The following is a 14876-nucleotide window of genomic DNA, read 5'->3' on the forward strand; positions in this document are numbered from 1 at the left end:
TCTTACAAATTTAAAGATCTCGAGGGTAAGTAAAGACATAAGTTGACCAAAAAAAAAAAAAAAAAAAAATGTAAGGACTTCCATATTTCTCCCCCATTCTGTTTCGTTTTGCTTTAGGGTGCAGAAACAACTACGGTCATACAAGACAAAGAGAGAAGTTCAAAAGACTACATGTCAATCCCCAACTATGGAAAAGACAACAGCTAAAAACAGGGCCATGGAGAAAAATCTATAAAATACACAATAGAGAAATAGAGGTGCAGAACTAAAAATTAAATGCCTTCCGTCATATTGCTAAAGCGGATAAAAAGTAAAACGCAGTCAACAGTCCTGTTCACTAAAAAGGCGGTAATTCAGACGGCAAACTCAAACAGGAACATAATAGGTAAAAAGAAAGGGCATTCCATCAGGACATGGAGGACAGTTAAAAGTTGGGCACAATGTCCACAAAGTGGACAAATGGCGATGGCCAAAAAGGTAGTTCCCAATAAGCTCAAGTCACACCACCTCCTGACAGATGGCAACACAGAGATCATCAGAGGGAATTTAAGAACTCTTAGGCTAAGGTGCGAGGATTACAGCCATGACAGCAGTGTGAGAAGCCTCATTTCCTGTCATACCGACATGACCAGGAACTTACGTAAACATCACAGTGGCTCCATCAAGAGTGAGCACGTGCAAGCTTTCCTGGACCCGTTGCACTAAGAGATGGATGGTGTACAGTGCACAGAGGCTTTGAAGGGTGCTGAGAGTTTCTGAGCTGATGACACAATTGAACAGCCTGTCGCTGGATTAACTCCATGGCCTGATATAGGGCAGAGAGCTCTGCTGTAAATATTGAACAGTATGCCGAAAGCCGATACCAAAAAACTTTGGCACCAACAACAAAGGCACACCTGACACAATGATCAGTCCAAGAGCCATCCGTGTGCACAAAGGTACTATTGCGAAATTCCATGTGAAAATTAAGGCAATACAGCAAGGCTGGTGTGGTGTCCTTAGGAAGCAGCTGAAGGCCAAAGTGAACACGGGCCGCCGCACGAAGCCAAGGTGGTGAAGAGTCCACACCCACCAGGAAAGCTGCAGGGAGTGTGAAATTAATCTGCCGGAGCAAGAGCCGAAAGCGAACTCCAGGAGGTAACAGAGAAGACGGATGTGCCCCATAGTAGCGATCAAAGCAGTCATAGAAGGAGAAGGCACAGGATGGGTGGCCATGCATGGCAGACAAACGGCATGCATATCTGCTGTGGAGGAAGTCACAGCGGTAAGACAACCATAGTTCAGCACCTCCATACAGACCCTCAACCAGTCTAGTGTAAAAGGCACCTGTGACCAAACAGATGCCACGATGATGGATAGTATTGAGACTGTATAGGAGGGACAAACGTGCAGATGCATAAACAAAGCACCTATAGTCTAGTTTAGAATGGACAAGGAACCAGTACAAACTAATGAGGGTGGTTCGATCTGCACTCCAGGAAGTACCATTGAGGGGCTGCCAGGTAAGACACGGGAGGACCAAGAGTGTTTCCTATTGAGTAGGAGCCCCAGGAATTTCGTAGTTTCAACAAATGGAAGATGGCTGGTTGGTTGGTTTAAAGGCGGGAGAAGGGACCAAACTACGAGGTCATCGGTCCCTTGTTCCTAATAAAACAATGCCGCAAGTGTGAGAATAAAACGGACAAAACATATAACACAAAACGGAAAGAAAAGAAAAGCCACAAGAATGAAGGGAAGGCAATGACCACTAATAGGAAGAAGACAAGAAACAGAAGAGAGTAAAACATGAAAGCAGATTACAGTGGCTGGCCAGCCACTCTGCAACACATTAAAACTTCCACCATAAAAGCGCTAAGGTGGAGGACACAGAGGGACAAATGACATGCACTAAAAACTACACAGAAGTATAAAACCCACTCTCGCGGATAAAATGTAAAACTACAGCTGCTGTGGAAGTATTGTCACCCAACACCGAAGGCAGGGTGCTGGGAAAGTCAGAGCGGCTAAAAGTGGGCAGTCCAGCAAGAAGTGGACAACTGTCATTTGGGAGCCACAGCGACACTGAGGTGGGTCCTCGCGACGGAGTAGGTAACCATGCGTTAGCCACGTGTGGCCAATGTGGAGCCGGCAGAGGATAACTGATTCCCTGTGAGAGACCTGCATGGAAGACCTCCACACATGCAGAGTCTCCTTAATGATATGCAGTTTGTTGTGCGTGCTGTTATGCCATTCCATCTCCCAAAACCTGAAAACCCTGCGGTGTAAGACAGAATGCAGGTCAGCTTCGTAAATGCCTATCTCCAGAAGCGGTTTCCGTGTCGGCTGTTTGGCCATCCTGCCGGCAAGTTCGTTGCCGAGGATTCCGACGCGTCCTGGGGTGCACACAAACACCATGGAACAGCGGGAATCCTGAATGGATGCTACCAGAGGGTGGCGAGGGTAGCACTGGTTGATAACTTGTAGGCTGCTCAATGAGTCAGTACACAGGAGAAATGACTCGCCAGGGCATGAGCGGATGTACTCAAGAGCACGAGATATGGCTGCCAGCTCTGCAGTGAAAACACTGCAGCCAACTGGCAAGGAGTGCTGCTCAATATGTCTTCCATGAACATATGCGAAGCCTACGTGACTATCAGCAACTGAGCCATTGGTGTAAACCGCTTCAGAACCCCGGAACATGTCAAGAATCAAGAGGAAGTAACAGCGGAGAGCGGTGGGATTAACGGAGTCCTTAGGGCCATGCAAAATCTCCAGACGAAGCTTCGGCCGAGGCGTACACCTCGGAGACGTACGTGAACGGACCACTAGTAGAGGTGCTAAAGGGAGTGACTCCAGTTCGGAGAGAAGGGACCGCACACGAATCGCAATTGTTTGCCCTGATCAGGGCCGCCGATGCAGGAGATAGACTGCCGCGGGCGGAAAAATGAGATGGTAATTCGGATGCTTAGGGGAACTGTGAATGTATGCTGCGTAACTGGGGAGCAGTTGGCACGTCTGATCTGCAGTGGAGGGAGACCAGCCTCCTCAACGGCGCTGGTCATCAGATTCGTCCTAAAAGCTCCTGTCGCTAATCGAACCCCACAGTGGTGCACAGGGTCGAGTAAATGCAATGCTGAAGGCACTGCCGAACCATAAACCACACCCCCACAGTCAATTCGGGATTGGACAAGGGCTCTGCAGAGCTGCAGCAGTGTGAGCGATCTGCACCTCAATTGGTGATGCTCAGGCAACAGAGGGCATTGAGGTGCTGCCAGCACTTCTGCTTAAGCTGACGAAGATGAGGTAGCCAAGTCAATCGAGCATCAAAAACCAGTCCTAGGAATTGATATGTCTCTACTACAGTGAGTGGATCATCATTAAGGTAAAGTGCGGGTTCCGGATGAACGGTATGACGCCGACAGAAGTGCACGACACATGACTTTGTGGCTGAAAACTGGTAGCCGTGGGCTAGACCTCATGACTGCACCTTGTGGATGGCTTGATGGAGGCGCCACTCAGCAACAACAGTACTGGAGAAGCAGTACAAAATGCAGAAGTCGTCTGCATACAGAGAAGGTGAGACGGAGGGCCTGACAGCTGCTGCTGGACCGTTAATGGCCACTAACAATAGAGAGACACTCAATATGGAAGACTCCATTCTCCTGGATTGGATGGAACTATGGGAGTCATGAACTTGGACATGGAAAGTGCGGAGCAACATGAAGTTTTGGATAAAAATCGGAAGTGGTCCCCGGAGACCCCACTCACACAATGTGGCAAGGATACGTCATCGTCAAGTCATGTCATATGCTTTACGTAAGTAAAAAAAAGATGGCAATCAGATGTTGCCGTCTGGAGAAGGCTGTTCAGATGGCAGACTCGATGGACACAAGATTATCAGTGGTAGAGCGACCCTGCCTGAAGCCGCCCTGACATGGAGCCAGCAAGCCACGTGACTCCAGGACCCAACCCAACCGCTGACATAACGTACGTTCCAGCAGCTTACAAAGAATGTTCGTGAGGCTGATGGGCCGATAGCTGTCCACATCAAGTGGGTTTTTACCAGGATTGAGCATCGGAATGATGGTGCTCTCCCGCCATTGCTGCGGAAAAATGCCATCGCACCAGGTCCGGTTGAAGATGAGAAGATGTCACTTGTATTCAGATTAGAGATGTTTAATCATCTGGGCCCGCATCTCGTGGTCGTGAGGTAGCGTTCTCGCTTCCCACGCCCGGGTTCGATTCCCGGCGGGCTCAGGGATTTTCTCTGCCTCGTGATGGCTGGGTGTTGTGTGCTGTGCTTAGGTTAGTTAGGTTTAAGTAGTTCTAAGTTCTAGGGGACTTATGACCACAGCAGTTGAGTCCCATAGTGCTCAGAACCATTTGAACCGTTTTTTTAATCATCTGGCTGTGGATTCGATCAGGCCCAGGAGCTGTGTCGGGGCAATGTGCAAGGGCACTGAGGAGCTCCCACTCTGTAAATGGGGCATTATAGGATTCAGCGTGTAGTGAATGAGAGGGCGTTCTCTTCCAGGCACCCTTTGACTGTGTGAAATGCTTCTCTCCGACGCAGAGGCTCGGCAAAAAAAAAAAAAAAAAAAGTGCTCGCCAATCGCGTTTGCGCTGGTACATAACTCGCCATTTATGGACAGCTGTTGGGGTCTGGTACCAGAAAAGACGTTTGATCTTCGTCCAGACTTGGGAAGGTGATGTGTGGCACCCAATGGTGGAGATGTATTTCTCCCAACACTCCTCCTCCTGTTGTTTGACAAGGTAGCGAACAAAGGCACGGAGCCATTTAAAGGCTATGAGGTGCTCCAGGGAAGGGTCACCGCTTATGCCACTGTAGAGCTTGTCAATGCTCCGTAATTGCTTCAGCGACTTTAGGCGGCCACCAAGGGACTGCCTTATGCCTCGAGCACCCTACAGAGCGAGCGATCGCGTTTTCTGCCGCCAATACAATTGTGCTAGTCACCTGCTCAACCATCAAATTGATGTTACCATGTGGGGGAGATTCAGCAGTGACAGCAGAGGTGAAAGTTCCCCAGTCCACCTTGTTCAAAGCCGATCTGGGCAGGCGCCCATGTGCCTGATGCTGGGGCAGTGACAGGAAGATGAGGACGTCGTCACTACCACACAGGTAGTCATGTGCTCTCCAGAGGATAGATGGGAGAAGTTCTGGGCTGCAAATTGATAAATCAATGGCCGAGTAACTACCATGAGGCACACTGAAATGTGTGGCGGCCCAGTATTTAAGAGGCAGAGGTCAAATTGAGACAGTAAAGTTTCGACATATCTGCCTCGTCCAGTAGGCATGGTACCACCCCACAAGGGGTTATGGGCATTAAAATCTCCCAGAAATAGGAAAGGTTTAGGGAGTTGATCAATCAGTGCAGCCAATACATTCACGGGTACTGCACCATCTGGAGGAAGATATACATTGCAGACAATTATTTCCTGCATCGTCCTTATTCTGACAGCCACAGCTTCAAGAGGGGTTTGAAGGGGCACATGTTCACTACAGACTGAGTTTAGGACATAAACGAAACTCCACCTGACACTCAATTATAGTCACTACGGTTACTGTAATATCCATTATAGCCATGGAGGGCAGAGGTTCCACATTGCTGGGAACCAGGTTTCCTGGATGGGAATGCAGATAGCACGTGTAAAGCTTCACAGTTGCCGTAACTCAGCTACACGGTGGAAAAAACCACTGCAGTTCCACTGGAGGATGACACCGCTAGACTGGGAAGGCATGGAAGATTCAATAGGGCAGTTTACGTCTCAGAGTCACCTGCTGCCACCGATTTATTGCCTGAGCAGTCTATATCCATTGTGTCTGAGGGTCTGGCGAGATCTAGGTTCTCAGCTGACGCTAAAATCTCCACCCCGTCCTCAGCTACAGAGCTTGTAGGTAGCGGTGGTGTGGATGCCACTGCAATTTCCTGGGTCTTAGAGGTTTTCTTTTTGGATTTCTCTTGCTGTTCCTTGGGTTTCCCTGGCTCGGAAGACTTCACTGGCTCAGTCTCCAGGACTGAGGATGAGCGTGAAGCCCTACGACCAGCTGCTTTTGGGCCCTTAAGCCACTGGCGGGTGCCGTCTTTCCCAGTAGAAGAAACTTGGGAAGGGAATGACCCAAGGGACCCTTCTTAGCGAGAGAAGCCGAAGAGGACTTATGCTTCTCCGGCTTAAAAGTGGGGACGGACGTTCCCGATGGTTGGGGGAGGTGTTGCTCCGGAAGTAGGTGGTGCAGGAGCAACATGGAGGGATATGCCCTCCCACCATCAAGGGGGCAGGAGTAGTCTTCCGGCTCTGAGAGGTGACCTGCGTTGGTGGAGCTGATGGTGCCAGAACTGTTATAGCGGCAGCATAAGACTATGTCATACACACGGGATGCAGGTGTTCAAATTTTCTCTTGGCCTCAGTGGAGGTCAGTCTGTCCTTTCTTTCTGGAGAATCCTGCAGGCAGGCGAGCAAGGCGAATGGTGCTCTCGCAGTTGACACAGATGGGAGGCGGGTCACATGGAGTATTAGGATGTGATGGGAATCCGCAGTCTCGGCATGCGACGCTGGAAGTACAGCGGGAAGACATGTGGCCAAACTTCCAGCACTTAAAGCACCGCATCGGAGGAGGGATATAGGGCTTTATATCACACCGGTAGACCGTCACCTTGACCTTCTCGGGCAATGTATCACCCTCAAAGGCTAAGATGAAGGCACTGGTGGCAACCTGATTGTCCTACAGACACGGGACACGCCAGACGAAAAAAGAACCACTCTAAATTGGCGCGCTATTCATTGTCGGACTGCAAAATATAATACCCTGGACTATATGTAAGCTCTTATGGGGCGTTATGGTTACAGAAACATCCCCCAATGGTTACAGAAACATCCCCCAACTCGTCACAAGCGATTAACTCTCACGTGACTGGGCAGAGGATGCTGTTTTGATCGAGACTGATCAAGATCTCATTTTGGACATGCCCTCCACCTCCCCGAACTTGTCCTCTAAATGCTCAACAAAAAACTCAGGCTTCATCGTCATGAAAGATTCCCCATCAGTTCTCGTACATACAAGGTACCGGGGCGAATAAGATCCACTGCCATCCTTGGCCTGACGTTCCTCCCATGGTGTGGCTAGGGAGGGGAACGATTAGGGTTCGTACTTCTGTGCACTGAATTGCGCTCATGATTGCTTAAAGACGGCAGGTTTTAAGCCACCCAGTCCGACCAGGGACCCTTCCCACAGGTGCCACCAGCCGCAGCAAAGGCCACCTGGCAGGATGGCCATTGCCGGGAGTCCCAATGCCCCAGGTGGGCATCTACCCTGTGGCATACGTGGGGAGTTAAAGGCACAGGCATCAGCAGAGCGATCCGTGTGGGGTCAGGGGGCTACAACCAACAGGGTATATGGTGGCCCCACCACAACGGACTGGCTACCCTGCTGGATATCATGTGCAAAGAAGTCAATGGTCATCATCAACAGAGAAATCGACACTGCATAGTCATGGTGGAAAACGCACCCAGGAAGGTGACCTCAACCAAGATATGGAGAATGGGCAGGACTGCAATGCGGCAACAAGAAAGTGGGCTAAAGATCTCAATGCACGATGCACCTTATAAGGTTCCTTTCCCCAGTTGGTTCGCTCTTTGGGAAAATTTTTAAGAATGGAGGTCAAACCCTACAGGGGACCATCACATAAAGGGCGAAACGTGTGAAACTCCTTTTAGCCACCTTGTACGACAGGCAGGAATACCTCGGGCCTATTCCAACCCCCACACCTGCAGGGGTGGTACCACTTAGGACACAAAGGAGATTGAGGGACCGTGTACATCGGGCTGCCAGGTAAGACACGTGGCAGGACCAAGAGTTTCCTATCAAGCATGAACCCCAGAAATTTCATTGTTTCAATGAATGGAAGGCAACAGGCCCAAGATGTAGAGATGGTGGGAGAAACCATTTGCATGTCCAGAAATTCATACAGACAGTTTTGTCAGGGGAAAAGCGAAAGCCATTGTCAATGCTCCAGGAGTACAGACAACCAAGACAGTGCTGAAGATGCCGCTCAGTAACAGGTCCATGGAGAACTGCAACAGATGGTAAAATCTGTCTACAAAAAGAGAGCTGGAGATGTCTGGCGGGAGACAGGCCTTTATAGGGTTAATGGTGATAGCAAAGAGGATGAGGATGGAGCCATGAGGCACACCATTTTTCCTGGATAAAGGTGTCCTACAAGGCAGAACCCACATGCACCTTGCAAACTTGGTCTTGTAAAAATGCCTGAAGGAAACAGAGCAGGTGCCCACGGAAGCCCCATGTGTAAGGAACACAGAGGATACCAGTTCTCCAGCAGGTGTAGGCCTTCTCCAAATCGAAAAAACACGGCCACATTATGGGGTTTCCACAGAAAACCATTCATGACATGAGTGGACAAAGTAACAAGATGGTCAACTCCAGAATGCTGTGCTCGAAATCCACACTATGCATTCATTAGTAAATGTCGAGACTTGGGTGTTGGTTGGCTGGAGGGTCTAGGAAGTCTTCATGGGAGCATTCTTTCTGTCCTGCCAGTTCTGTAGCTGGTGACTTCACCCCGTGAGGTGAGAGTTTGATAGCTTGTTGCACAGCTGGACGAGGGGACGGCAATACTACCATGACAATGGGTGATTTCACAGTCTCAGAGCTGAATTTGAGGTCTCATGTGCATGTGGGCACGAAGGAGGCATCTACCTTTTTCATCACCCAATGGACGGCAATGACACCCTGATCAGAGGTGTATGTTTCGATTTCGGCCTCCATCAGACCATTGAGCAGCCTAGTGTAAATAACCCCACAGGAAGAATTCAGTGTTTGATGGGCCTCAACACAGAATAGGATAGCCATGGAGAAGTGATGCAGCAAGCACTTTTGCTTGAGAGTCAGACGTAGTCTCCAGCTGAGAGGGTCTTTGAATCATTAGCCTCATTCCATTTATGTTTTGTAGACAGTGATTATGAAGATGACTGGCTCACTGCGAGAAAATACCAATGATTGCCAGCATCTCGAATGGCATGCTCCTTCCAACTGGGGTCTCCCTTCACAAGGGGGTACATCTGCTTAGGTGACTGTTCACACCTCACAAACACCTGACAGAGGGACCAATTGGCAATTTGGGAAGGTCGCAGCTCAGGCAATCACACTCTCTGGGCCTTGCCCGTACCAGGGTGTACGTACGAACCCTACCTGTCGACCCGGGGCTGGGAATTATATGTTACCCTGTTATGCATCAGACTCATGGTGCTGCCTTCAGGAGCACATAGGGAGGAAGAAGAAAAAAGATGAGCCTCAAACACTGAAGAGGAGGGAGGATAGGAGAAAGTGAATGAGAAAAGGAACAGAAAACAATGCTAGATTTATCCCCCATGTGAGCAAACATCGTAAGTACTAACATCAACATCTTTTGTAATGAACTGTTTTTAGATGGAGAAAGCAACGCAAATGGTATGTGTGTTGCATTAAGACCAGTGTTATTTATTTCAATAAAACTAAACGTGTGTGTGTGTGTGTGTGTGTGTGTGGGGGGGGGGGGGGGGGGGGGCACGCATTTTGAAAAAGAAAGAAAGAAAGAAAAAATGGTAGGCTTCTTCAAAGAAGTGTACAAGGCAGGGAAGAGTTGTTTAAACCAACCTTACTGGTGACCACCAATAACATGTTGGTTCTCTGATCATTATTGTTGATTATTTGTCACTGTGTTATGTCTATTATTTTACAGGTATTGTGCGATTTTTCTTCAGAGAAATGTATGAGCACGTAGTGTACAAACTGCCAGTGACTGCCACAATTTTCTCCTTCTTATTTTTCACACTTTCTAATACATAAATTATTTTTTAAGTGCCAAAATGTACTAGAATAAATAAAATATCCATAAAACGCCACACTGTACAATGTACGAGGGCAGTTCAATAAGTAATGCAACACATTTTTTTTCTCGGCCAATTTTGGTTGAAAAAACCGGAAATTTCTTGTGGAATATTTTCAAACATTCCCGCTTCGTCTCGTATAGTTTCATTGACTTCCGACAGGTGGCAGCGCTGTACGGAGCTGTTAAAATGGCGTCTGTAACGGATGTGCGTTGCAAACAACGGGCAGTGATCGAGTTTCTTTTGGCGGAAAACCAGGGCATCTCAGATATTCATAGGCGCTTGCAGAATGTCTACGCTGATCTGGCAGTGGACAAAAGCACGGTGAGTCGTTGGGCAAAGCGTGTGTCGTCATCACCGCAAGGTCAAGCAAGACTGTCAGATCTCCCACGTGCGGGCCGGCCGTGCACAGCTGTGACTCCTGCAATGGCGGAGCGTGCGAACACACTCGTTCGAGATGATCGACAGATCACCATCAAACAACTCAGTGCTCAACTTGACATCTCTGTTGGTAGTGCTGTCAAAATTGTTCACCAGTTGGGATATTCAAAGGTTTGTTCCCGCTTGGTCCCTCATTGTCTAACCGAACACCATAAAGAGCAAAGGAGAACCATCTGTGCAGAATTGCTTGCTCGTCATGTGGCTGAGGGTGACAATTTCTTGTCAAAGATTGTTACAGGCGATGAAACATGGGTTCATCACTTCGAACCTGAAACAAAATGGCAATCAATGGAGTGGTGCCACACCCACTCCCCTACCAAGAAAAAGTTTAAAGCCATACCCTCAGCCGGTAAAGTCATGGTTACAGTCTTCTGGGACGCTGAACGGGTTATTCTGTTCGATGTCCTTCCCCATGGTCAAACGATCAACTCTGAAGTGTATTGTGCTACTCTTCAGAAATTGAAGAAAAGACTTCAGCGTGTTCGTAGGCACAAAAAACTAAACGAACTTCTCCTTCTTCATGACAACGCAAGACCTCACACAAGTCTTTGCACCCGAGAGGAGCAAAACTTCAGTGGACTGTTCTTCCTCATGCACCCTACAGCCCCGATCTCGCACCGTCGGATTTCCATATGTTTGGCCCAATGAAGGACGCAATCTGTGGGAGGCACTACGCGGATGATGAAGAAGTTATTGATGCAGTACGACGTTGGCTCCGACATCGACCAGTGGAATGGTACCGTGCAGGCATACAGGCCCTCATTTCAAGGTGGCGTAAGGCCGTAGCATTGAATGGAGATTACGTTGAAAAATAGTGTTGTGTAGCTAAAAGATTGGGGAATAACCTGGTGTATTTCAATGCTGAATAAAACAACCCCTGTTTCAGAAAAAAAATGTGTTGCATTACTTATTGAACTGCCCTCGTACTTGCGGCGAGACATTTGCAATTCCTGAAATCAATCGCCCTGTTTTATGGCTGGGAAACACAAAAGTATGTCGATTTCGTTTCCAAAGACGATCAATGGAAGAGGGAGCAGAGCTCAACTAAACTAAGAAGAAATCCAGAAGAGCAAGAAATAAAAGCAGTCTTGTGGAATACAGAGGGAATAAAAAGTGCTCTTAACCTAACACCAACAGACATTCTGCAAAACTCTGATCTTACAATTCTAACAGAAACCTTCCCGCCAGACAACTGGCAACATAAAGATTTCTACAATTACCACCTAATGGCAAAGAAGGGAGAAAGAGGAAGACCCATGGGAGGAATATCTATCCTACTGAAACCCTGGATGACGCCCACCAAAAAAATCATAAAACAAGAAAATAGTATGCTAGTAGAAGCAGCAAACATAAATACAATTGCAGCCTATTTTAAACCCCACACAAATGCTGTAAAAATAATTGACGAAATAGTCACACTCATCAAACAATGCGACAGCAAACCCACCATTATTGCAGGCGATCTCAACTGCACAATAGACATGGAGAACTATAAAACAAAACTAGTCATTGAAACCCTAGAAGAAGATGGTTTCACCCTACTGAACGATAGATATAAATATGCCACAATGGGAAAAGCACCATTGATATCGCATTAACAAGAGGAGAAATAAAAGGAAGTATTCAACCAATACAGCACGACTCCATTACTCCTATATGAAAGCACATTCCAATGAAGATAAGAATAAATAACTTCACATCACTGCCAGCAAGAAAGACCCACCAAATCACACAAAGAAAAATAGGTACAGAAAAATTAACAAACCAGCAAGAACAAATAACACATATAGAAACTTTAATAGAGGAAGGAGACCTTGAAAAAGCAACAGACCAAATACAAGACCACGTAAAAAATTCAGTGATACAAACAAACCCAAAAACAATGATGGCTAAAAGATGGTTCGAAGCTGAATGCTACAGCAAAAGGAACACTGTTCTAAGAACGCTCCACAGATTAAGAAACCAGGACAACAAGGAAATGTAGAAACTGCATGCGGAAGAGAGGAGAATCTACAAAAAACTAATAGAAGAGAAGAAAAAAGAATACATAGAAAGAGGTGAAAAGAGAAGCGGTTGAAGCAGAGAAAACCCATACATAGCAGCAAGACCAAGAAAACTGTGTCATACACCAAATATAGACATGAAGGAATGGGAAGACCACTTCAGTAAGATACTGAACAAATGAGGAATCAAAACACCCCCAACGAAAGAGAAACAACATCAAAATAAGGAAAAGGACAATGTATGGGAACCTCTAAATGAAGAAGATGTAAAAGAAGTAATAAAAGCACTGAAGAACAAGAAAGCAGCAGGACCCGATAATATATTTAATGAACATATGAAAGACGTGAAATAGGCCCTCCAACACGTATGGATCAAATTATTTAACAAATGCCTGGAACTTGGAAGAATTCGAACACAATGGAGACACTCGACAATAAAAGTTCTCTACAAAGGTAGAGGAGACCCAAACAACTACAGAGGCATAGCCCTGGAAAATACTCAGTTCAAGATGTTTTCAAAGATAATTACATAAAAAAATCAAAGTTTCTGTGGACAGTCATTTCCCAGAACGTCAAATGGGTTTCAGATCTGGAAGATCAACACTTACGGCAGTGAGGCTTCTTCTAAACAACATTGACGAAGAGCTACAAAAGAAATGTTCTACATAGTGTTCATAGACTTTACCAAAGACTTTGACCTACTGGAAAGAGATCTGTAGTCCGAAAACTGGAAAACACAATGGGAGAAGATAGTGTATGGGCAAGAATAACCAACTCAATCCTCAAATACATTTTAATCACAATATCAGACAACCTCTCTTTTTCAAACCTCATTCTGCAATCGAATGGAGTCTTACAGGGTGACCCAATGAGCCCTTAGCTGTACATTCTTGCCACTGAAGAAGTACTCCGAATTGGAGAAAATGAAGATGTATACGTATATGCATACGTTGACATAGCCGTAGGTTCAACAGATATACAGAAGCTGCAGAAAATCATTGCGAAAATACACAAATGGTGAAGTGAACACAAACTGCACATGGACATAAACAAAGACAAAAATGATGGTTTTCAGAAAAGGAGGCAAAACACCCAAGAATGCGGAATTCAACATCAGAGGACAAAAAATAAAAATCTCATCAAACTTTAAATACCTAGGGGTGATAATGCAACCAACAACCAAATGCTTCACAAAACAAACAACAGAACGTGCAGCCCAAGCAATAATAGCAATACAGGACATCAAAACCATCTGCCTACTCAGTCCAGAAGCAGCCATGAAATTATTCAATGCAAAAATCTTGCCAATCCTGGCCTATGGGATGGAAGTTATATGGGACCACCTGACAAAAAAATCTAGAAACACTAGAAAAGGTGAAATCGATCTGAAAAGAGCACTCGGTCTCTCAAAGACAACAAGATCTAGACTAGTGTACCTGCTAGGGAGAGAGACATTCCTAATTGAAGACATCACACTTTGATATATGATGCCACACACCAGGGCTTCCAGAAAGCAACTGAAGATCATTGAGGACAAACGAGAAAAAGTATGGCCGGAGTTCCATGGCACCGAAGCAATGACGAACCGCTCATGGACAGCACCAAACTTTGAGCTGCGACATGTTGTAACTAGACTTTCTATTCATGGCTTTCATAATCTAATTTGCAAAAACAAAACTTATCGCGACCCAACCACAACATGTGTATATGAACTATGTAACAAAGCCTGTGAACGATATCACAGAGAACTGTGCAGTAAAAGAGTGAAATCGATAAATGAATATGCAAAAATGTAAAATGTAAATGTAAAATGTTAAGCAAAGTAACTGTATATGGCTATTTGGCTGCAATTTTATTAAATAAAATAAATTAATGGTTAATTTTGATGACTAAAATATTTTCAGCTAGAGTAAATTAACAACAGTGGAAACATATTTCACAAATTGCATACTGAACATAACACGAAACATTTACTGTTTTGTCAATAGCGCTCTCCCCTCTAATGTAGGTAATGGTATGAGAATTAATGAAAATGTTGAAAACTACACTACTGGCCATTAAAATTGCTACACCATGAAGATGACATGCTACAGACGCGAAATTCAACCAACAGGAAGAAGATATGCAAATTATTAGCTTTTTAGAGCATTCACACAAGGTTGGCGCCGGTGGCAACACCTACAACGTGCTGACATCAGGAAAGTTTCCAACCGATTTCTCATACACAAACAGCTGTTGACCAATGTTGCCTGGTGAAACATGGTGATGCCTCGTGCGAGGAGGAGAAACGCGTACCATCACGTTTCTGACTTTGATAAACGTCGGATTGTAGCCTATCGCGATAGCAGTTTATTGTATCGAGACATTGCTGCTCGCGTTGGTCGAGATCCCATGACTGTTAGCAGAATATGGAATCGGTTGGTTCAGGAGGGTAATACGGAACACCGTGCTGGATCCCAACGGCCTCGTATCACTAACAGCCGAGATGACAGGCATCTTATCCGCATGGCTGTAACGAATCGTGCAGCCACGTCTCGATCCCTGAGTCAA

The sequence above is a fragment of the Schistocerca cancellata genome, chromosome 7, assembly GCF_023864275.1.
Source record: "Schistocerca cancellata isolate TAMUIC-IGC-003103 chromosome 7, iqSchCanc2.1, whole genome shotgun sequence".
NCBI classification, from domain to species: Eukaryota; Metazoa; Arthropoda; class Insecta; order Orthoptera; family Acrididae; genus Schistocerca; species Schistocerca cancellata.